At 43.9% G+C, this 25,247-nt stretch overlaps 2 protein-coding genes across 3 annotated transcripts in view; one reads left to right on the top strand and one right to left on the bottom strand.

Moving 5' to 3' along the window:
- The window catches only part of LOC127930804 (uncharacterized), a 300,690-nt gene that overhangs the window by 146,429 nt on the left and 129,014 nt on the right, over nt 1–25,247 (bottom strand). The window lies entirely within an intron of this gene.
- LOC118373090 (zinc finger FYVE domain-containing protein 16-like) overlaps nt 17,055–25,247 on the top strand; it is a 44,231-nt gene continuing 36,038 nt past the window's right edge. For both annotated transcript variants that reach the window (XM_035759159.2, XM_035759158.2), the window contains exon 1: nt 17,055–17,221. The gene's annotated coding sequence lies outside the window, so the exon portion shown is untranslated. The remainder of the gene's footprint in view (nt 17,222–25,247) is intronic.

The following is a 25,247-nucleotide window of genomic DNA, read 5'->3' as shown; positions in this document are numbered from 1 at the left end:
TTATGCCTCGTAAGAATATCAACAACTGCGCCTTGTCACGTGCATAACTGCTCTCATCCAGGGCCAACGAGAAATAGGTAAAATCCTTTACTTTGTCTTTCAACTGTTGTTCCATATTCTCTGCGATGTCCAGTGCCGTGCCACTGATCGTCTTGACAGGGAACATTCTCAAACAGCTCTTGTCAAGGTAAAGTATTTCCGCAAGTGAATGAATTCGCTCTCAGCGAATGGCTTGTTATGTTTAGCAATTTTGTGGGACAGTACATACAGTAGCTAGTTCTCACAATTCCGTCGTTTGCTGAATGCAGCTTTGTGAAAAGTTCCTGCTGCTTTTGCAACTTAGAAAGCAACTCTTTCGAAGGCACTTGCCCTCTGAGCAGAAGACATATTCCTACATTTCTCTGCATGCTTTGTCTGGAAGTGTCATGACAAGTTGTGGACATTCAAGACAGCGATGCTCTCTTTGCACACTAAGCACACAGCTTTCCCTGATACCTCAATAAATAAATATTTCGATGTCCACTCTTGCTGGAACACCATACATTCCATTGTCTACTTTCCTTTTCTTTTAAATCTTTGAAAAACTGACGTGTGTGTCAGCCTGTCAGTCACTGTCTGTTCTCGTGCAGTTGTTATTTATACGTGCCTTCAATATAAATGTCCCACAAGCAGTGGGAGTTAAATCATTACACAAAGGCCAGTATTCATTGGGCTTTTAATTTGAATAACAAATACATTTTTTAAAACTTCACTATCGCAAATTCTTTATGTGATCTGAGCATGATTCCGCGGGCCGTATTGAATCAGGTCGCGGGCCGCATACGGCCCCCGGGCCGGCCTTTGCCCAGGCATGTTCTAGACGATTCTGTGCTTCCAAGTTTGTGGCAAAAGTTTAGGGAAAGAACTTGACTTGCCTGCACAGAGCCGTGACCTCAACCCCATTGAACACCTTTGGGATGAATTGGAATGCCGACTGCGAGCAAGGCCTAATCGCCCAACATCATGTATGCTCGTGGCTGAATGGAAGCAAGTCCCTGCAGCAATGTTTCAACATCTAGTGGAAAGCCCAGAAGAGTGGAGGCTGTTATAGCAGCAAAGGGTGGCGACCAACTCCATATTAATACCCATGATTTTGGAATGAGATGTTTGATGAGCACGTGTCTGTAGGAGAGTTCAAATCGGTATTCCATCAAACTTCAAATTATTAGAATAGTACACAACACAGAACAGAACAACCAGGTTAAGGGTCAGTGGCCCAAGCCCGCGAACAGGAATATTCCAAGTTCAGACAAAAAGGGGGAGTCAGATCGCTATGATCGCCAGGAACTTTACTTTTGGTATCTATTTTTAATTCTTGTGCTACTAGTGCTGCCTGTTCATGTTAGCGGGGGCGGAAGATGACTCATCGGCTGACAACATGGTAACGACTGGACTGGAAACGACTACGAGTAATGAGAGCACAGCACAAGAGAACACCACAGCAACTGTCACAAGTTCTGCTGCAACAGTGCAGTGGGCCACAAACATATGCAGGTATGTTTCTGTGGTTGGAGGAAAGTTACATCACACCATGGGTTGAGGATCCACCAGGGGAATAAGGGGTGTTTGGGTAAAGAGAGACAGAGGCCTCGCATTGATTACTTTCTGCGCCAGTGACAGGAAGTTGTGGGAAACAGTGAATACTGACCTTACCTTGACCCTCGAGAAACTTTGAGGCACAGTGGAGAAGAAGTTGGAGAGGATGGGGGACATCATCTATGAGTACGGGACAGAAAGATTTGGAGTGGAAGAGGCAAAAGGCGGGAGAAAGGTTCCAACCCCACCAGTTTCCAGGAAGCAACAAGAAATCAAGCGCCTCGTTCAAGAAAGGCGGCAGCTTAAGAAACAGTGGAAGAAGGGCTCGGAAGTGGAAAAGGAGGGCAATGAGGCACTTCAGGCTGACATCAAAACCCGGTTGACATCCCTCCGTAGAGCAGAGAACCTACGGAAACGCAGAAGGAAGAAAGAACAAACTACAACTCGATTCTATAAAGATCCCTTCAAGTTCCTTAAAAGTCTCTTCACGAAGGAAAAAAGTGGAGCTCTAAAAACAACAAAGAAAGACCTAGAGGAGCACCTGAGAACAACAAACTTTGACTCAAAGCGACATGAACATCTGGCCATCCCATCAGATTGAACCCCCGGAACATCACATTGAACCCCCGGAACATCATATTGAGACCAGCCCTCCGACATGGAAAGAGGTGGAAAACACAGTTCGACGGGCAAGAACAGCATCAGCCCCGGGGCCAAATGGAGTTCCGTACAAAGTGTATAAGAATGCACCAGACGTCCTGAGGTTCCTCTGGAGGCTTATGAGAACAGCTTGGCAGAATAAGATAATATCCATAGTGTGGCGTAGGGCAGGCAGGGTCCTGATCCCTAAGGAGAAGGATGCAGTGAACATCAGCCAATTCCGCCCAATCTCCTTACTGAATGTCGAGGGTAAAATCTTCTTTGGGGTCATTGCCCAGAGGATGGCAGAGTACCTGCAAAGGAATGCGTACGTCGATACATCTGTACAGAAGGCAGGAATATCAGGGTTCTCTGGCTGCTTGGAACATTCCAGCATGATCTGGCACCAGATCCAAATGGCCAAGGTGAAGAAAAGGGACATTCATGTAGTCTTCCTCGACCTCGTCAATGCATTTGGCTCTGTGCCCCATGAACTCCTGCCTTCAGATTTTTCCACATACCGGACACCATCACAAACCTGGTGAAGTTGTACTTCCAGGATCTGCAGTTCTGCTTCACCACCTCAGAGTTCACCACCTCATGGCAGTGCCTGAATGTAGGTATAATGGCGGGTTGTACCATTTCTCTGTTGGCATTCACAATGGCAATGGAGGTTATCATCAGATCCTCAAAATGATTTGCTGGTGGACAGCGAGCTGACTCTGGTTTCCGCCTCCCTCCACTCAGAGCCTACATGGACGACATTACAACATTGGCCACCACTGTCCCATGCACCAGGAGACTGCTCAGAAAACTCGAGGAGAACATCAGCTGGGCCCGTATGAAGATTAAACCATCCAAGTCACGCAGCATCTCGATTGTGAAGGGAGTACTCTCTGACCTGAAATTCTTCATCGGAGATGACCAAATCCCAACAGCGTCTGAGCAGCTGGTAAAAAGCCTTGGAAGGTGGTATGATGCAAGCCTGAAGGACAAAGACCAGGTGCAACAGCTGCGCAAATACATCAGTAGTAGCCTACAGTCCCTCGACAACACCTAGCTACCTGGAAGGTTAAAGGCCTGGTGTCTGCAGTTTGGTCTCCTACCCTGGGTGTTGTGGCCCTTAGCACTGTATGAGGTTCCAATCTCAACAGTGGAGAAGATGGAAAGAGGAGTCACAGGCTACTTAAAGAAGTGGCTCGGAATTCCATGATGCCTTACCACCATAGGCCTCTGTGGAGATGGTGTCCTCAAGCTGCCCCTCACCAGTCTAACAGAGGAATTCAAGTGTGCAAAAACCAGGCTCCAGATGACACTGAATGAATCTTGAGACCCAGTGGTGAGCAACAACGCGCCGACCTTGGCAACTGGGCGCAAATGGAGGCCAGAAAAAGCAGTCCAGGAGGCAACAGCAGCCCTCAGACATGCTGACATTGTGGGTCATGTTCAGCAAGGGAGAGGAGGCCTTGGGCTAACTAGCCGTGCTGCTTGGAGTAAGGCCACTGCACCAGAGCAGCGGAAGATGGTGGTGCAGGAAGTACACCATCATGAGGAGGCTGCAAGGTGGGCCAAGGCAGTCTCTCTTGCCAAACAGGGACAGTGGACTCGATGGGACAGTGTGGAGAAGAGGAAGATCAGCTGGAAGGATCTGTGGGCCATGGAAGCGAGGCGGTTGAGCTTTTCCATCAGAGCAACATATGACGTCCTTCCAACACCAGTTAATCTTCACCAATGGTATGGTGAAGATCCGGACTGTGCCCTCTGTTCCATGCCAGCCAACCTCAGGCACATTCTCACAGGGTGTAAAACAAGCCTCACCCAAGGACGCTACACTTGGCGTCACAACCAAAACCTTAAAAACCTTGCGTCCGCCCTTGAGGACAAGCGAGCTGCCACCAACTCCCTACAACCCACAGCAGCATCACACTCCTTACGGACAAACTTTGTCCGCGAAGGGGCTAAACCACCGAAGAGCGGCTCTACACCATTAGAGCGAGACCAGCTGCTCTTGGCCCGCGACTGGAAAATGCTAGCTGACATTGGCCGGCAACTTGTGTTTCCTCCGGAGATCGCAACCACCACCCTAAGACCTGACATGGTGCTCTGGTCCCGTTCGCTCAATAACGTCTTCATCATTGAGCTCACAGTACCCTGGGAGGACTCAGTAGATTAGGCTTATGAGCGAAAACATCTGCGCTATGCTGATCTAGCTGCCGAAGCACGACATCATGGCTGGAACACAGAAGTCCGACCAGTGGAGGTGGGCTGCAGAGGTTTTGTGGCAACATCTACAACCAGACTGCTTAGAGACCTGGGAATTAATGGCCAGAGCCAGCGTTCGGCAATCAAAGCTGTATCGGAGGCGGCAGAAGGCAGCAGTCAGTGGCTCTGGATGAAGAGGAAAGACCCCAGCTGGGCCCCGAAGTGAGAGGGCCAGGAGGTATGCGGTCAACAATGCTTGACTCAGGGAGGAGGACGCCCTTGCCATGCATAGTCCCATGGGATGTTGGCTATCAACAACAAGGCAACTCCTATGACTAATTGGGAATGGGACGCAAGCGTAGGATTGATCACCCTGTCACTGGCCGCCTTTGGGGAGGGTGTATAGTGTGAAAGGCCGAAACACCCTAGGAACCAAAGGTACACTACTGACGATGCGCTCCCCAAATTTCACCACGCTCACTGTTCATTAACTCTTGGAAGTGCTTGCACAAAGGATAGTAACATCTCATCCTGTGTTCTTGGAATCTAAAACAAAGACATTTTAAAAGAGCCAGAATCTCAATTAGTGGGAATGAAATGGACTAGGTTTCATCCACTAGATTCCTCTGTGTTCTAGTTGATGAAAAGTTGTCCTGAAAAGATCATATTCACTTTGTCTGCCGCAAAGTCATGAAGTCCATTGATATCATCAGAAAAATGTGTGGTTTGGTTCATCAGGCTTGCTTCCTAACTCTGTACTACAGCTTAATTTACCCATTTCTTATTTACTGCAATATTGTCTGGGACAGTACATATGCTTCCTACCTATACAAATCACTCATCACACAAAATACATTTGCAAGACTAGCCACTAACTACTTGGCTCCACCTGCCCCTCTGTTTAAGAAACGCAATACATTGTCTAATCTACAACATTAATATACTCCAATTATAAGTATAAGTATTATAATATACTCCAAATATACTCCAATTCTAATTATAAATTACAAGTGCCTTCAGAAAGTATTCATATCCCTAGACGTGTTTGCCGTGGATTAAAATGGATTAATCACCCATTTATACACAATACCCCATGATGACAAAGTGAAAACATGTTTTTAGAAATGCTTGCAAATGTATTGAAAATTAAATACAGAAATATCACATTTACACTACCATTCAAAAGTTGGGGGTCACTTAGAAATGTCCTTGTTTTTGAAAGAAAAACAATTTTTAATCCATTAAAAAAACATCAAATTGATCAGACATACAGTATAGACATTGTTAATGTTGTAAATTACTATTGTAGCTGGAAACGACTGATGTTTACTGGAATATCTACATACAGAGGCCCATTATCAGCAACCATCACTTCTGTGTTCCAATGGCACGTTGTGTTAGCTAATCCAAGTTTATAATTTTAAAATGCTAATTGGCCATTAAAAAAACTTTTGCAATTATGTTAGCACAGCTGAAAACTGTTGTTCTGATTAAAGAAGCAATAAAACTGGTCTTCTTTAGACTAGTTGAGTATCTGGAGCATCAGCATTTGTGGGTTCGATTATAGGCTCAAACTGGCCAGAAACAAGGAACTTTCTTCTGAAACTCGTCAGTCCATTTTTGTTCTGAGAAATGAAGGCTATTCCATGCGAGAAATTGCCAAGAAACTGAAGATCTCATACAACGCTGTGTACTACTCCCTTCACAGAACAGCGCAAACTGGCTCTAACCAGAATAGAAAGAGTGGGAGGCCCCGGTGCACAACTGAGCAAGAGGACAAGTACATTAGAGTGTCTAGTTTGAGAAACAGACGGCTCACAAGTCCTCAACTGGCAGCTTCATTAAATAGTACCCGCAAAACACCAGTCTCAACATCAACAGTGAAGAGGCGACTCGGGGAGGAGGCCTTCTTTCAAAAACAAGGACATTTCTAAGTGACCTTTGAACGGTAGTGTAAATATTCCCACAACTTTGCTATGGCACTCCAAATTGAGATCAGGTACATCCAATTTCCTTTGATCACCCTTGAGATATCGTTACAACTTGACTGGAGTCCACCTGTGGTGTTTTAGAAAGAAACACACGTGTTTAAGGTCCCACTGTTGACAGTGCATGTCAGAGCAGAAACTATACTGAACAAAAATATAAACACAATTTCAAAGATTTTACTGAGTTCATAAGAAGGAAATTCAGCCCTAATCTATGGATTTCACAAGACCGGGGCACAACCATGGTTAGGCCTGGAAAGGCATGGGCCCACCCACTTGGGAGCCAGTCCCAGCCAATCAGAATGAGTTTTTCCCCAAAAAGTGTTTTATTAAAAGGCAGAAATACTCCACAGCACCCCCCTCTCCCTCATCAGATGATCCCGCAGGTGAAGAAGCCAGGCTGGCGTGGTTACATGTGGTCTGCTGTTTAATCTGTTTCTTGATATGCCACACCTGTCAGATGGATGGATAATCTTGGCAAAGGAGAAATGCTCACTAACAAGGATGAAAACAAATGTGTGCACAAAATGTGAGAGAAATAAGCTTTTTGTGCATTATGGACATATTCTGGGATCTTTTATTTCAGCCCATGAAAAATGGGACCAACACTTTACATGTCATTATACCATCAAGTCCAAGGAACAGTCCATAGCTCTCCGAGATTGAATTGTGACAAGGCATATACAGTGCTGTGAAAAAGTATTTGCCACCTGTCTGATTTTTCATATTTTTTCATATTTTTTTTAACATTTTTTTAATATATATTTTTTTTCACAAATAAAACAATTTCTAGAGTGTTGAGAGTACTTTGAGGGCATTGGTCTCCATCTTTGGGAAATTGAAAAGAAATATGGAACTACCCAGCATCTGCCTAGAGCTGGCCGTCCGACCAAACTGAGCAACCGGGCAAGAAGGACCTTGGTCAGGGTGGTGACCAATAACCCAATGACCACTCTGACAGAACTTGGCCGAGACCTGCCAGAAGGACAACAGGCTCTACAGCACTTCACCAAACTGCGCTTTATGGGAGAGTGGCCAGACAGAAGCCACTCCTTAGAAAAAAGGCACATGACAGGACCAAAGGAGGCAGCAGAGGCAAGAACGGCTTACAATAATGGCTGGAACAGAGCAAATAGAATACCATCAAACACCTGAAAACCATGTATTTGATGTATTTGAGCCCATTCCACTAATTCCGGTCTTGTGAGTCGTTCTCCCCAAATAAGGTGCACACCTGGAGTTGATGAAGTCCCATCTATGTCAATATGCCTTGTCGTTTGCTGTTTTGGTTAGTCATTTTTGTCTTATTTCACTGTAGAGCCTCCAGCCCTGCTCAATATGCCTTAGCTAGTCCTTATGTTACACCCCCCACACATGCGGTGACCGCACCTGGCTTAAATGGTGCCTCTAGAAACAAAACCTCTCTCATCGTCACTCAATGCCTAGAATTACCTACACTGTACTCACATCCTACCATACCCTTGTATGTACATTATGCCTTGAATCTATGCTTCCGCGCCCAGAAACCTGCTCCTTTTACTCTCTTTTCCGAGCGCACTAGACGACCAGTTATTTTAGCCTTTAGCTGTACTCTTATCCTACTCCTCCTTCGTTCCTCTGGTGATGTAGACATTAACCCTTTTCCCACAGCATCACTCCCATTCCCCAGGCGCTCTCATTTGTTGACTTCTGTAACCATAAAAGCATTGGTTTCATGCATGTTAACATTAGAAGCCTCCTCCCTAAGTTTGTTTTATTCACTGCTTTAGCACACTCCGCCAAGCCGGTTGTGTCACGCCCTGACCTTAGAAAGCCTTTTTATTTCTGTATTAGGTCAGGGTGTGATTTGGGTGGGCATTCTAGTTTTTCTATTTCTTTGTTGGCCGGGTATGGTTCCCAATCAGAGGCAGCTGTCTATCGTTGTCTCTGATTGGGGATCATAATTAGGCATCCTTTTTTCCACCTTTAGTTTGTGCGTTCTTGTTTTTGTACTGTTGCTTTCCAGCCCTACAGAACTGTGCGTTTCGTTTTGTATTTGGTTTTTTTTTTCGGTGTCATCAAATTAAAGTAAGATGTACGCCTACCACGCTGCACCTTGGTCCGATCCTTCTATCAACGAACGTGACAGGATATCCTAGACGTGTCTGAATCCTGGCTTAGGAAGGCCACCAAAAATCATGAAATTTCCATCCCTAACTATAACATTTTCCGACAAGATAAAACTGCCAAAGGGTGAGGAGTTGAAATCTACTGCAGAGATGGCCTGCAGAGTTCTGTCTTACTATCCAGGTCTGTGCCCAAACAATTAGAGCTTCTACTTTTAAAAATCCACCTTTCCAGAAACTAGTCTCTCACCATTACCGCTTGCTATAGAACACCATCTGCCCCCAGCTGTGCCCTGGACACCATATGTGAATTGAACGTCCCCCATCTATCTTCAGAACTCGTACTGTTAGGTGACCTAAACTGGGAGATGCTTAACACCTCGACCGTCCTACAATCTAAGATAGATGCCCTCAATCTCACACAAATTATCAAGGAACCTACCAGTTAAATCCCTAAATCCGTAACCATGGGCACCCTCGTAGATATCATCCTGACCAATCTGCCCACCAAATACACCTCTGCTGTCTTCAACCAGGATCTCAGCGATCACTGCCTCATTGCCTGCATGCATACTGGATCCGCGGTCAAACGACCCCCCCTCATCACTGTCAAACGCTCCCTAAAACACTTCAGCGAGGAGGGCTTTCTAATCAACCTGGCCTGGGTATCCTGGAAGGATATCGACCTTATCCCATCAGTAGAGGATGCCTGAATGCTCTTCAAAAGTGCTTTCCACTCCATTTTAAATAAGCATGCCCCGTTCAACAAATGTAGAACTAAGAACAGATATGGCCCTTGGTTCACCCCAGACTTGACTGCCCTTGACCAGCACAAAAACATCCTGTGGCGTTCTGCATTAGCATCAAATAGCCCTCGCGATATGCAACTTTTAAATCATGAACCAATATACCACCCTGCATACCACTGCTGGCTTGCTTCTGAAGCTAAGCAGGGTTGGTCTTGGTCAGTTCCTGGATGGGAGACCAGATGCTGCTGGAAGTGGTGTTGGAGGGCCAGTAGGAGGCACTCTTTCCTCTGGTCTAAAAAATATCCCAATGCCCCAGGGCAGTGATTGGGGACACTGCCCTGTGTTGGGTGCCGTCTTTCGGATGGGATGTTAAACGGGTGTCCTGACTCTCTGAGGTCAATAAAGATCCCATGGCACTTATCGTAGGGGTGCTAAATTCCCAATCTGGCCCTCAAACCATCATGGTCACCTAATAATCCCCAGTTTACAATTGGCTCATTCATCCCCCTCCTCTCCCCTGTAACTATTCCCCAGGTCGTTGCTGCAAATGAGAATGTGTTCTCAGTCAACTTACCTGGTAAAATAATGGATAAATAAAATAAAAAATAAAAATACTCAGTCAGTTAGGAAAGCTAAGGCTAACTTTTTCAAACAGAAATTTGCACTAATTCCAAAAAGTTTTGGGACACTGCAAAGTCCATGGAGAATAAGAGCACCTCCTCCCAGCTGCCCACTGCACTATAGGAATAGGAAACACTGTCACCACTGATAAATCTACGATAATCGATCATTTCAAGAAGCATTTTTCGACGGCTGGCCATGCTTTCCATCTGGCTACCCTACCCTGGCCAACATCTCAGCACCCCTTGCAGCATCTTGCCCAAATCCCCCCGCTTCTCCTTCACCCAAATCCAGACAGCTGATGTTCTGAAAGAACTGCAAAATCTGGATCCCTACAAATCAGCTGGGCTAGACAATCTGGACCCTCTCTTTCTAAAATTATTCGCCAAAATTGTTGCAACCCCTATTATTAGGCTATTCAACCTCTCTTTCGTATCATCTGAGATCCCCAAAGATTGGAAAGCTGCCGCGGTCACTCTAGACCCAAACTGTTATAGACCTATATCCATCCTGTCCTGCCTTTCTAAAATCTTCAAAAGCCAAGTTAATAAACAGATCACCGACCATTTCGAATCCCACTGTACCTTCTCCACTATGCAATCTGGTTTCCGAGCTGGTCATGGGTGCACCTCAGCCACGCTCAAGGTCCTAAACGATATCATAACCGCCACCGTTAAAAGACAGTACTGTGCAGCTGTCTTCATCGACCTTTACCGAGGCTTTCAACTCTGTCAATCATCGCATTCTTATCGGCAGACTCAATTTTGCACGCCCAATTTTTCCGTTTTTGATTTGTTAAAAAAGTTTGAAATATCCAATAAATGTCGTTCCACTTCATGATTGTGTCCCACTTGTTGTTGATTCTTCACAAAAAATATGGTTTTATATCTTTATGTTTGAAGCCTGAAATGTGGCAAAAGGTTGCAAAGTTCAAGGGGGCCGAATACTTTCGCAAGGCACTGTATGTGGAAGAACTTACCAACATTGTCGAAATCTATTCTAACTGCAGCTTTCTTCTTCATTGATAAAAAGACAAGAAAGAGCCACGGATCAATTGCGAGCATTAATGGGTATAACTTGACATAACTAAATGCCTATATCAGAAAGTGCACTCTACAATTGCACACTAATAAGGATGGTTGCGAATCCACCAGACTGAGTGATAGATCCAAGATGGATGCAGGAGTGAAAACTGCAAAAACTGTTTTAACAAAGATAGTCTATTATATTGACAAGATAGTCAAGTGACTGCTCTAACAATGGAATTATATATCCTCAAAGATGGAAGGCAGACGGGAGGTGAGATCAGGTGGGACCATTCTAGCCAATGAGCGGGTAGATATGTGTGTGACCAACAGGCCATAGAGATAGATAGAGGACTCATCTTTGTATCTGTGCTATTACAGTGTCGTAAACAGCATGGGCAGCTCCATTGAGGCTTTATCCATTATAAAGTAGTACATTTTCTTCTTCATTGGCTGATTGCTCACAGCTCATAGGAATCCCCACCCAGTTGTGACTACTTTAAAATGGTGGAAGACCTCAATTTCAATTCCTTGCTAAAAATGGGTTATATCCATGATGAGTCCTCTCTCTATGACAACAGGCTCTAATATAAAGTCATTATTTTTTAAAGTTGCCAAAATACCATATATGCGTCCACATACATCAATGCATTCATAACAACATTAATTCATTAACATTACTACACTTACACTGAACAAAAAATATAAACTCAACGTGCAAGAATGTCAAAGATTTTACTGAGTTCCAGTTCATATAAGAAAATCAGTCAATTGAAATAAATTCATTAGGCCCTAATCTATGGATTTCACATGACTGGGAATACGGATATGCGTCTGTTGGTCAGAGATACCTTTAAAAAAGTAGGGGTGTGGATCATAAAACCAGTCAGTATCTGGTGTGACCATCGTGTTCGCGTTAGCAATCTAACTAGGATAAAGACCTCCTCCATTCCTGCCAATATTGAAAGAGATCGTGATACCTCACATCTCAAAAGAGGGCTACTTAATGTTAGATCCCTTACTTCAAAGGCAGTTATAGTCATTGAACTAATCACTGATCATAATCGTGATGTGATTGGACTGACTGAACATGGCTTAAGCCTGATGAATTTACTGTGTTAAATGAGGCCTCACCTCCTGGTTACACTAGTGACCATATCCCTCGTGCATCCCGCAAAGGCGGAGGTGTTGCTAACATTTACGATAGCAAATTTCAATTAAAAAAAAATACATTTTTGTCTTTTGAGCTTCTAGTCATGAAATCTATGCAGCTTACTCAATCACTTTTTATAGCTACTGGTTACAGGCCTCCTGGGCCATATACAGCGTTCCTCATTGAGTTCCCTGAATTCCTATCGGACCTTGTAGTCATAGCAGATAATATTATAATTTTTGGTGACTTTAATATTCACATGGAAAAGTCCACAGACCCACTCCAAAAGGCTTTCGGAGCCATCATAGACTCAGTGAGTTTTGTCCAACATGTCTCTGGACCTACTCACTGTCACAGTCATACTCTGGACCTAGTTTTGTCCCATGGAATAAATGTTGTGGATCTTAATGTTTTTCCTCATAATCCTGGACTATCGGACCACCATTTTATTACGTTTGCAATTGCAACAAATAATCTGCTCAGACCCCAACCAAGGAGCATCAAAAGTCGTGCTATAAATTCCCAGACAACACAAAGATTCCTTCATGTCCTTCCAGACTCCCTCTGCCTACCCAAGGACGCCAGAGGACAAAAATCAGTTAACCACCTAACTGAGGAACTCAATTTAACCTTGCGCAATACCCTAGATGCAGTTGCATCCATAAAAACGAAAAACATTTGTCATAAGAAACTAGCTCCCTGGTATACAGAAAATACCCGAGCTCTGAAGCAAGCTTCCAGAAAATTGGAACGGAAATAGCGCCACACCAAACTGGAAGTCTTCCGACTAGCTTGGAAAGACAGTACCATGCAGTATCGAAGAGCCCTCACTGCTGCTCGATCATCCTATTTTTCAACTTAATTGAGGAAAATAATAACAATCCTAATTTTATTTTTGATACTGTCGCAAAGCTAACTAAAAATCAGCATTCCCCAAGTGAGGATGGGTTTCACTTCAGCAGTAATAAATTCATGAACTTCTTTGAGGAAAAGATCATGATTATTAGAAAGCAAATTACGGACTCCTCTTTAAATCTACGTATTCCTTCAAAGCTCAGTTATCCTGAGTCTGCACAACTCTGCCAGGACCTAGGATATAGAGAGACGCTCAAGTGTTTCAGTACTATATCTCTTGACACAATGATGAAAATAATCCTGACCTCTAAACCTTCAAGCTGCATACTGGACCCAATTCCAACTAAACTACTGAAAGAGCTGCTTCCTGTGCTTGTCCTCCTATGTTGAACATAATAAACCTCTCTCTATCCACCGGATGTGTACCAAACTCACTAAAATTGGCAGTAATAAAGCCTCTCTTGAAAAAGCCAAACCTTAACCCAGAAAATATTAAAAACTATCAGCCTATATCGAATCTTCCATTCCTCTCGAAAAATTTAGTAAAAGCTGCTGCGCAGCAACTCACTGCCTTCCTGAAGACAAACAATGTTTACGAAATGATTCAGTCTGGTTTTAGACCCCATCATAGCACTGAGACTGCACTTGTGAACGTGGTAAATGACGTTTCAATGGCATCAGACCGAGGCTCTGCATCTGTCCTCGTGCTTCTAGACCTTAGTGCTGCTTTTGATACCATCGATCACCACATTCTTTTAGAGATATTGGAAACCCAAATTGGTCTACACGGACAACTTCTGGCCTGGTTTAGATCTTATCTATTGGAAAGATATCAGTTTGTCTCTGTGAATGGTTTGTCCTCTGACAAATCAACTGTAAATTTCGGTGTTCCTCAAGGTTCCGTTTTAGGACCACTATTGTTTTCACTATATATTTTACCTCTTGGGGATGTCATTCGAAAACATACTGTTAACTTTCACTGCTATGCGGATGACACACAGCTGTACATTTCAATGAAACATGGTGAAGCCCCAAAATTGCCCTCGCTCGAAGCCTGTGTTTCAGACATAAGGAAGTGGATGGCTGCAAAATGTCTACTATTAAACTCGGACAAAACAGAGATGCTTGTTCTAGGTCCCAAGAAACAAAGAAATCTTCTGTTGAATTTCACAATTAATCTTGATGGTTGTACAGTCGTCTCAAATAAAACTGTGAAGGACCTCGGCATTACTCTGGACCCTGATCTCTCTTTTGACGAACATATCAAGACTGTTTCAAGGACATATTTTTTCCATCTACGTAAGATTGCAAAAAGTGCTAAATACGGCTGCTAGAATCCTGACTAGAATCCCAAAATTTGATCATATTACTCCAGTGCTAGCCTCCCTACACTGGCTTCCTGTCAAGGCAAGGGCTGATTTCAAGGTTTTATTGCTAACCTACAAAGCATTACATGGGCTTGCTACTACCTATCTTTCTGATTTGGTCCTGCTGTACATACCTACAAGTACGCTACGGTCAGAAGATGCAGGCCTCCTAATTGTCTCTAGAATTTCTAAGCAAACAGCTGGAGGCAGGGCTTTCTCCTATAGAGCTCCATTTTTATGGAATGGTCTGCCTACCCATGTGAGAGACGCAAACTCTGTCTCAACCTTTAAGTCTTTACTGAAGACTCATCTCTTCAGAGGGTCATATGACTGAGTGTAGTCTGGCCCAGGAGTGTGAAGGTGAACGGAAAGGCTCTGGAGCAACGAACCGCCCTTGCTGTTTCTGCCTGGCCGGTTCCCCTCTCTCCACGGCGATTCTCTGCCTCTAACCCTATTACAGGGGCTGAGTCACTGGCTTACTGGTGCTCTTTCATGCCGTTCCTAGGAGGTGTGCGTCACTTGAGTGGGTTGAGTCACTGACGTGATCTTCCTGTCTGGGTTGGCTTCCCCCCCTTGGGTTGTGCTGTGGCGGAGATCTTTGTGGGCTATACTCGGCCTTGTCTCAGGATGGTAGGTTGGTGGTTGAAGATATCCCTCTAGTGGTGTGGGGGCTGTGCTTTGGCAAAATGGGTGGGGTTATATCCTTCCTGTTTGGCCCTGTCCGGGGGTATCATCGGATGGGGCCACAGTGTCTCCTGACCCATCCTGTCTCAGCCTCCAGTATTTATGCTGCAGTAGTTTATGTGTCGGGGGGCTAGGGTCAGTTGGTTATATCTGGAGTACTTCTCCTGTCTTATCTAGTGTCCTGTGTGAATTTAAGTATGCTCTCTCTAATTCTCTCTTTCTCTCTATCTCTCGGAGGACCTGAGCCCTAGGACTATGTCTCAGGACTACCTGGCATGATGACTCCTTGCTGTCCCCAGGCCACCTGGCCGTGCTGCTGCTCCAGTTTCAACTGTTCTGCCTGTGCCTATGGAATCCTGACCTGTTCACCGGACGTGCTACCAGTCCCAGATCTGCTGTTTTCAACTCTCTAGAGACAGCAGGAGGGGTGGAGATACTCTTAATGATCAGCTATGAAAAACCAACTGACATTTACTCCTGAGGTGCTGACTTGCAGCACCCTCGACAACTACTGTGATTATTATTATTTGACCATGCTGGTCATTTATGAACATTTGAACATCTTGGCCATGTTCTGTTATAATCTCCACCCGGCACAGCCAGAAGAGGACTGGCCACCCCTCATAGCCTGGTTCCTCTCTAGGTTACTTCCTAGGTTTTGGTCTTTCTAGGGAGTTTTACCTAGCCACCGTGCTTCTACAACTGCATTGCTTGCTGTTTGGGGTTTTAGGCTGGGTTTCTGTACAGCACTGAGAAATCAGCTGATGTACGAAGGGCTATATCAATAAATTTGATTTGCCTCATGCAGTGAGACACATCTCCTACGCTTTGGGTTAATCAGGCTGTTGATTGTGGCCTGTGGAATGTTGTCCCACTCCTCTTCAATGGCTGGGAGAAATTGCTGGATATTGCCGGGAACTGGAACACGCTGTCGTACACGTCGATCCAGAGCATACCAAACATGCTCAATGGGTGGTGACATGTCTGGTGAGAATGCAGGACATGGAGGTACTGTAACATTTTTATCTTCCAGGAATTGTGTACAGATCCTTGGGACGTGCATTATCATTCTGAAACATGAGGTGATGGACGTGGATGAATGGCATCACAATGGACCCCAGGATCTCGTGATGGTATGTCTGTCCATTTAAATTGCCATCGATAAAATGCAATTGTGTTTTTTGTCCGTAGCTTATGCTTATGCCTGCCCATACCATAACCCCACCGCCATCATTGGGCACTCTGTTCACAACATTGACATCAGCAAACCGCTCACCCACACAACACTATCTGCCCTGTCCAGTTGAAACTGGGATTCATCTGTGAAGAACACACTTCTCATGTATGCCAGTGGCCATTGAAGGTGGAAGTCAGTTATGGTGAGGACGACGAGCACACCGATGACCTGCCCTAAGACGGTTTCTGACAGTTTGTGCATTAATTTTTTGGTTGTGTAAACTCAGTTTCAGCGGCTGTCTGGGTGGCTGGTCTCAGACAAACCCGCAGGGGAAGAAGCCGGATGTGGAGTGCTTGGGCTGGTGTGTTTACATGTGGGCTGCAGTTGTGAGGCCGGTTGGACGTAATACCAAATCCTCGAAAATGACTTTGGTGGTGGCTTATGGTAGAGAAATGAACATTAAATGATCTTGCAACAGCTCTGGTGGATATTCCTGCCGTCAGCATGCCAATTACACGCTCCCTCAACTTGAGACATCTGTGGCATTGTGTTGTGTGACAAAACTGCACATTTTAGAGTGGCCTTTTATTGTCCCCAACACAAGGTCCACCTGTGTAATGATCATGCCGTTTAATCAGCTTCTTGATATGCCACACCTGTCAGGTTGATGGATTATCTTGGCAAAGGACAAATAATCACTAACAGGGATATAAACAAATATGTGCACAACATTTGAGACAAATAAGCTTTTTGTGTTTATGGGACATTTCTGTGATATTTTATTTCAGCTCATGAAATCACTTTATATTTTTGCTGGGTGTATATTGATCAAATAAGCTATTACATTTTTTGTTGACCAAATTCAACACTCTCTCATTGACCTCCATGCAAAAACTCTTCACTTCGTGGGCAGATTTTGGGCGGAGTAAAACCTCTCGCCTCTTCCTCTCTGGCTTTAACAACTTCAGTGGAATAACGAAAGGACAAAGAGGATACGAGCTAGATTCTAGACAAACCTTCTTTATAACCAGAAGAATCGTTAAACAGTTGGAAGGGCGAAGACAGAATTATGAATCTTCCGGTAATGACAAGAAAATTGTTTGTTGACCTGTGAATAATCATTGGCTAGCTAGCTAAATGTAGCAAGCTAACTTAGCTAGCTATTAGCTACAATAATGTCATCTGGCTGCTCTCCACGTTTTATGATATTCGCGGATGGTGCAGAATGTGATGACTTGTTAGTACTTCTCGGGAACCCAAGGCGATATATCCATCGTACAGCCGGTCCCATTACCGTTTAGTATTGAATGGGCTTAACTTGATAACAGACAAGCCGTTGGTGTATCTGGGTGATATGTGTCAGCTAATAATGGTAATGTCAGCAGCCAGGAATTCGTCGAACTGTTTATGCTTACTAGCTCATTTGTGACGATTAGCCTCCTGTAAACGAGTGGTTAGGACGAGCTAGCTAACGTTAGCTCGTTAACGTTAGTTCGTTACTGTTAGCTAACGTTAGCCAACGTTAATTAGCTACTGGCTAGACTGCTCGCTAGCTAGTAAACAACTGGAAGTTGACTTATTTGAGTAACTTTCATGAAGAAAAAAAACATGTTTTAGGCTTAGTTAAAGAGAAACACGTAAATTATGGTCTTTATTTTGACGGTTCGTTGCAAAAGTGGTATTTTAGTAGTAGTAAATCGGAACTATTTTTGGCCCTATCGATTCAACTCTTAACATTGACTCTAACAAGGGAGGGGTTCGATTGTTGGTGCTTTCAAGAAAACTGGGAACTCGGAGAAGAAAAAAAGCCGACGTAAAATCATGAAGTCGGGGATCTTCAGGTCGGAAAGTCTGATGTTTTAGAAAGAGTCCTTAGTTTCCGACTTGGAATTTCGAGTCAGGTGACCGTGAAAAAAAAGGATTATTCTCAATTCGTGATCGTTTTTTTCCGAGTTCCCAGTGGTCTTGAACGCAGCATCTGGAATCTCGTTTCGGTCTTTTGAGTGTCAGAAAGATACTTCACATAACACTATCTGAGGCGTTAAAAAAGCTTGTTGACGAACGCCGATTGGGTCTTTACGTGTACAATTGATACGTCAAATAACAGACAAGCTGTTGGTGTATCTGGTGCTGTGTCAGCTAATAATGGTAATGTCAACAGCCAGGAATTCGTCAACCCTGTTGCCCAAAGCTAACGTTCGTTATAAGCAGCCAGTTAGTGAAGCTAGCCAGAATAAGGATTAAGCACAATAAGTGGCATTTGCGGTTGGCCTTCAAAATAAAAGTACCCATTTGAAAGTGATGCTGAAGGTTACACATGGTGGAATCATGCCATATATTTAGACTAGATCGTTTTTAAATATTTTTTTTTACCAATTTCGTGGTATCCAATTGTTAGTAGCTACTATCTTGTCTCATCGCTACAACTCCCGTACGGGCTCGGGAGAGACGAAGGTTGAAAGTCATGCGTCCTCCGATACACAACCCAACCAAGCCGCACTGCTTCTTAACACAGCGCGCATCCAACCCGGAAGCCAGCCGCACCAATGTGTCGGAGGAAACACCGTGCACCTGGCAACCTTGGTTAGCGTGCACTGTGCCCGGCCCGCCACAGGAGTCGCTGGTGCGTGATGAGACAAGGATATCCCTTCCGGCCAAGCCCTCCCTAAACCGGACAACACTAGGCCGATTGTGCATCGCCCCACGGAGTCTCTTTAACCACTGCGCCACCCGGGAGGCCCTTAGACTAGATAATGTTAAACAAGGTTGGAATGTGAAGCAATGAAATGGGGTGTCAGTCCACTCGATGATACCCACAGAACACAACTGTGAAGAGTTTACGCCAATATTAGCATTATAGTTCTTACCGCGGGACTGTGAAATCACCTCCCCAGTCAGCCTATTGTGTGTATTGACATTCATAGTGCACTGCACATCTTTACCTCAAGATTGGGGATCAATGCCCAATATATTTTTTCCCAACGTCCTCCTCAGAGTTATCAGACTCCAAACATCCACACAGTATTGTTTTTCCTCGTGAATAGTGTTCAATACACATGAGTTGACAATAAATGTGGCTCAATTCAGTTGTTTCAGAGTCCCGCAATAAGAGCTACGACACTAATGTTCTCTTGGTGTCATTGAATAGACTGATATGTAATTGAGCCACAATCCATAGGTAAGGCTGTACAGTGAAATAATGCCCCCAATGCAATTCTAAAGTATAATACATCCAGTGTGATTATAACAGATTTTTGTCAAATTAACAAATTATTGTATTTGGTTGATTTGTTTTATGTAACATTCCAACCTCGTTTAGCATGACCTATTCAATTATGCCATACTTCTACTATTTGTATTCATTTGCATCACTGTCAATGACACTTTTATTTTGAAGGCTAACCACAAAGTCCACTATTATGCTAATACTTATTGTGGCCTGCTTCACATAGATGGGTTCGACCCCCGACATGAATCAAATACGAATTGTCTTATAAATTAGGGTTATTTTAGATGATGACACCTAGCTATATAGTTAGCTAGGTAACTATAGCTACTGAAACAGATTATGTCGTTTTGCTATGTTTTTGGGGAAGAACATTGTTTGTATCCATCAGCTAGTTAGCTTTCTTTATGACCAGCACTGTCGATGCACGAGACAACTTTACCAGCATCATAGCATACGTATGGATGAATCGTTTTGACATATGGAATATGAGTGATAGTCTAATCATTGTGTAATAACTACGTAAAAATGTTATATACGCGTTAAATTATTATGTGACCGACAGTCATATTCAGGTCCGGATTGGTCAGCAAGGTTATTTGACGTGTATATTTTTTGACATGCAAAGACCCAAACGGCGTTCCATAGTTGGCCAATGACCACCTGAAAATAACACTATATGACGCGTTAAATAAGCTTGTTGACCAATGACCATTTTATTACGTAGTTATTACACATTGATTACACTTTAACTCGTATTTCATGCCACAGCGACTAACGATGCCTATGCTTCAAATCATATTTTATTTGTCACGTGCGCCGAATACAACAGGTGTAGTAGACCTTACCGTGAAACGCTTACTTAAAAAACCCTTAACCAACAATGCAGTTCAAGAAATAGAGTTAAGGAAATATTTAGAAAATAAAGTAAAACATTATAAAAAATAAACACAATAAATATCAATAACGAGGCTATATACACAGGGTACCAGTACCGAGTCAATGTTCAGGTTGTACAGGTTAGTCAAGGTCATTTGTGCATGTAGGTATGTGTGAAGTGACTATGCATAGATCATAGACAGCGCATGGCTGCAGTGAAAAAACAAATGGGGGGTGGTGGTGTGAATGTAAATAGTCCGGTTGGCCATTTTAATTATTTATTCAGCAGTATTATGACTTGGGGGTAGAAGCTGCCTTTTGGCCCTCCTGCCGTGCGGTAGCAGAGAGCACAGTCTATGACTTGGGTGACTGGAGTCTTTGACATATTTTTGGGCCTTCCTCTGACACCGCCTAGTATATAAGTCCTGGGTGGCAGGAAGCTTGACCCCAGTGATGTACTGGGTCGTTCGCACTACCCTCTGTAAGTGCCTTATGCATAAGATGCAGAGCAGTTGCCATACCAGGCGGGGATGCAAACGGTCAGGATGCTCTCGATGGTGCAGCTGTAGAACTTTTTGAGGATCTGGAGACCCATGCCAAATCTTTTCAGTCTCCTGAGGGGGAAAAGGTGTTGTTGTGTCCTCTTCACAACTGTCTTGGTGTGTTTGGACCATGATAGTTCATTGGTGATGTGGACACCAAGGAACTTGAAGCTCTCAACTCGCTCTACTACAGCCCTGGTTCGCTGTTTATGGGGGCCTGTTCGGCCTGTCTTTTCCTGTAGTCCACGATCAGCTCCTTTGTCTTGCTCACATTGAGGGAGAGGTTGTTGTTGTTGTTCTGGCACCACACTGCCAGGTCTCTGATCTCCCTATAGGCTGTCTCGTCATTTTCAGGGATCAGGCCTACAATTGTTGTGTTGTCAGCAAACTTAATGATGGTGTTGGAGTTGTGTTTGGCCACGCAGTCATGGGTAAACAGGGTATACAGGACGGGACTGAGCACGCAACCCTGAGGAGCCCCTGTGTTGAGGATCGGCGTGGCAGATGTGTTGTTGCCTACCCTTACCACCTGCGGGCGGCCTGTCAGGAAGTCCAGGATCCAGTTGCAGAGGGAGGTGTTTAGACCCGGGGTCCTTAGCGATGAGCTTTGTGGGCAGTATGGTGTTGAACGCTGAGCTGTAGTCAATGAACAGCATTCTCACATAGGTGGTCCTTTTGTCCAGGTGGGAAAGGGCAGTGTGGAGTGCGATTGAGATTGCGTCATCTGTGGATCTGTTGGGGAGGTATGCGAATTGTAGTGGGTCTAGGGTTTCTGGGATAATGATGTTGATGTGCGCCATGCTCAGCCTTTCAAAGCACTTCATGGCTATCCATGTAAGTGCTATGGAGCGGTAATCATTTAGGCAGGTTACTTTGGCTTCCTTGGGCACAGGGACTATGATGGTCTGCTTGAAACATGTAGGTATTACAGACTTGGTCAGGGATAAGTTGAAAATGTCAGCGTGATCACAGTCGCCCGGAACAGCTGTTGCTCTCATGCATGCATTTAGCTCGTCTGGTAGGCTCGCGTCACTGGGCAGCTCGCGGCTGGGTTTCCCTTTGTCGTCCGTGATAGTTTGCAAGCCCTGCCACATCCGACGAGCGTCAGAACCGGTGTAGTACGATTCAATCTTAATCCTGTATGGATGCTTTGCCTGTTTGATGGTTTGTCTGAGGGCATAGCAGGATTTCTTATATGCGTCTGTATTACTGTCCCGCTCCTTGAAAGCGGCAGTTCTAGCCTTTAGCTTGAAGTAGATGTTGCCTGTAATCCACGGCTTCTGGTTGGGAAATGTACGTACGGTCACTGTGGGGACGATGTCGTCGATGCACTTATTGATGAAGCTGACGATTGAGGTGGTATACTCCTCAATGCCATTGGATGAATCCCTGAACATATTCCAGTCTGTGCTAGCAAATCAGTCCTGTAGCATCCGCATCAACTGACCACTTTCGTATTGAGCAAGTCACTGGTACTTCCTGCTTTCGTTTTTACTTGTCAGCAGGAATTATTTGCCAAATGGGGTGCGAGGGAGACCTTTGTATGCGTCTCAGTATGTGGAGTAAAGGTGGTCTAGAGGTTTAAAAATAAAAAAAATCTCCCTCTGGTTGCACGTGGCATCCTTATAGAAATTAAGTAAAAGGTTTTTTTTTTGCCTGGATTAAAGTCCCCGGCCACTAGGAGAACCGCTTCTTTATGAGCATATTCTTGTTTGCTTGCAGTTCGTTGAGTGGGGTCTTAGTGCCAGCATCGTTTTGTGGTGGTAAATAGATGGCTACGAATAATCTAGATCGTGTTATCTACAGCTTATCATGAGGTACTCTACCTCAGGCGAGCAATACCTCAAGACTTCGTTAATATTAGACATTGTGCACCAGCTGTTATTGACAAATACACACACACCCACCCCTCATCTTAACTGACGTAGCTTCTCTGTCCTGCCGTTGCACAATAAACCCAGCCAGCTTTATATTATCACCGTCGTCGTTCAGCCATGACTCTGCGAAACATAATATATTTGTTTTTAATGTCCCGTTGGTAGGATAGTCTTAATCGTAGATCATCCATTTTATTTTCCATGGATTGCACGTTGGCCAATAGAATGGTTGGTAGTGGAAGTTTACTCACTCACTTCTCAGTAGGCAGCCCGACCTCTGATCGGGGGGGGGCATTCTCTTGGCATTCTCTCAACCAGAATCATGAGGTCGTCACCTGGAATGCATTTCATATAACAGGTGTACTTTGTTTAAAGTTCATTTGTGGAATTTATTTCATATTCCCTGTTATGGCAAAAACAGCTCAAACAAGCAAAGAGAAACAACAGTCCATCATTACTTTAAGACATGAAGGTCAGTCAATCTGGAAAATGTCAAGAACTTTTTAAAGTGTCTTCAAGTGCAGTCACAAAAACCATCCAGCGCTTTGATGAAACTGGCTCTCATGAGGACCGCCACAGGAAAGGAAGACCCAGAGTTACCTCTGCTGCACAGGATAAGTTCATTAGAGTTACCAGCCTCAGAAATTGCAGCCAAAATAAATGCTTCAGAGTTCAAGTAACAGACACATCTCAACATCAATTAAAATTAAATAATTGTTAAACCTTTATTTAACTAGGTAAGTCGGTTAACTGTTCAGAGGGGACTGCGTGAATCAGGCCTTCATGGTTGATTGCTGCAAAGAAACCACTACTAAAGTACACCAATAAGAATTAGAAACTAAGAAACACGAGCAATGGACATTAGACCGGTGAAAATCAGTCCTTTGGTCTGATCAGTCCAAATTTTTGATTTTTGGTTCCAACCGCCGTGTCTTTGTGAGACGCAGAGTAGGTGAACGGATGTGTGGTTCCCACCGTGAAGCATGGGGGAGGAGGTGAGATGGTGCTTTGCTGGTGACACTGTCTGTGATTTATTTAGAATTCAAGGCACATTTAACCAGCATGGCTACCACAGCATTCTGCAGCGATACACCATCCCATCTGGTTTGCGCTTAGTGGGACTATTATTTTGTTTTTCAACAGGTCAATGACCCAAAACACACCTCCGGGCTGTGTAAGGGCTATTTGACCAAGAAGGAGAGTGATGGACTGGCCACCACAGTCAACCTAATTGAGATGGTTTGGGATGAGTTGAAACACAGAATGAATGAAAAGCAGCCAACAAGTGCTCAGCGTATGTGGGAAGTCCTTCAAGACAGTTGGAAAAGCATTACAGGTGAAGCTGGTTGAGGGAATGCCAAGAGTGTGGAAAGCTGTCATCAAGGAAAAGAAGAATCTCAAATTTCAAATATATTTTTATTTAACACTGTTTTTGGTTACAAAATTATTACATATGTGTTATTTCATAGTTCTGATGTCTTAGTAAAAATAAAGAAACCCTTGAATGAGTAGGTTTCCCAAACATTTGACTGGTAACTCTATATATTATTTTCCTAAATCCTTTTATTTTGAATATTTAATCTGTTGCCACACACTTCTAATTCTAAAAAGTGAAAACATACCTGTGAGAGGGTCGCTCTGTTTGGAGTTTTGTACTAAGAGTTGTGAAAATGTACCACATATTTGTGAAAACCTACAACTACTAACAGGTCACACTTGTAACGCAGACAGTCTTTCATTCAAAACCTGTCATTGTGTATTAATTTGGATTGTAAAACATCTCTCACCACACAACCATCGATTCAAAATATAAGTTTATTGTGAAACGTAATGAGAACATTGGTTTAATCACCAAAACACAACATAATGATATCTTTTCAATTTAGTCATATTAACTACCAGTTAATCCAAGATACGTGTTTCAAATCACCCTTAGATGTGCTGAAAGTAATATGCTACAACAGTACTATAAACTACAGTAACTACTCTATTTTCACGTTAGGCAATACTCTTACATTACTCAACCAAATTGACAAAACCTATCATTTCCATAGTATCTAGCCTATGTGTAATCGAAGGGGTGATCAATTAAGACATCTTCTACAATCATTCGTGCAAAATAACATTTTATTTTTCACATATAATTGCAAAGAAATGTAAGGAATGAAATGAAGGAAAATAAAAGCAACGTTTAGCACGCATTAATTTGCATCAAGCCTGTCTGGAGCATTTGGCCATTAATTCTCATCCACATCACAGTGAATGTCCTCATTGTTCATGCACTGCTGGGAAAAACCTTTTGGCGCGGCTAATCCAAGCTTGACATTGGTCTGTATTGATGTCGTCACATGCGTCATCCATGGCCAGAAGGAGCCTGGCAAGCTTATGTGGCTGGCGATAGTACACCTTCCACCTCCATGCTGAAAAATAAAATCCTTTAAAGGTTTGAGGAAAGGAGAGTATTGGGGGCAGATATAAGGTCACAAATCAGGGATGGGCCCAAAACCTGACATTGTCCCACACAATGACATAGGTGACCCCCTTCACCTTGACAGGCCTGCTCAATTTAATTGAGAAACACAA

Source organism: Oncorhynchus keta, chromosome 6, assembly GCF_023373465.1.
Source record: "Oncorhynchus keta strain PuntledgeMale-10-30-2019 chromosome 6, Oket_V2, whole genome shotgun sequence".
NCBI lineage: Eukaryota > Metazoa > Chordata > Actinopteri > Salmoniformes > Salmonidae > Oncorhynchus > Oncorhynchus keta.
The sequence above is the reverse complement of the archived record's forward strand: the minus strand, read 5'-3'. Positions and strand labels throughout refer to the sequence as shown.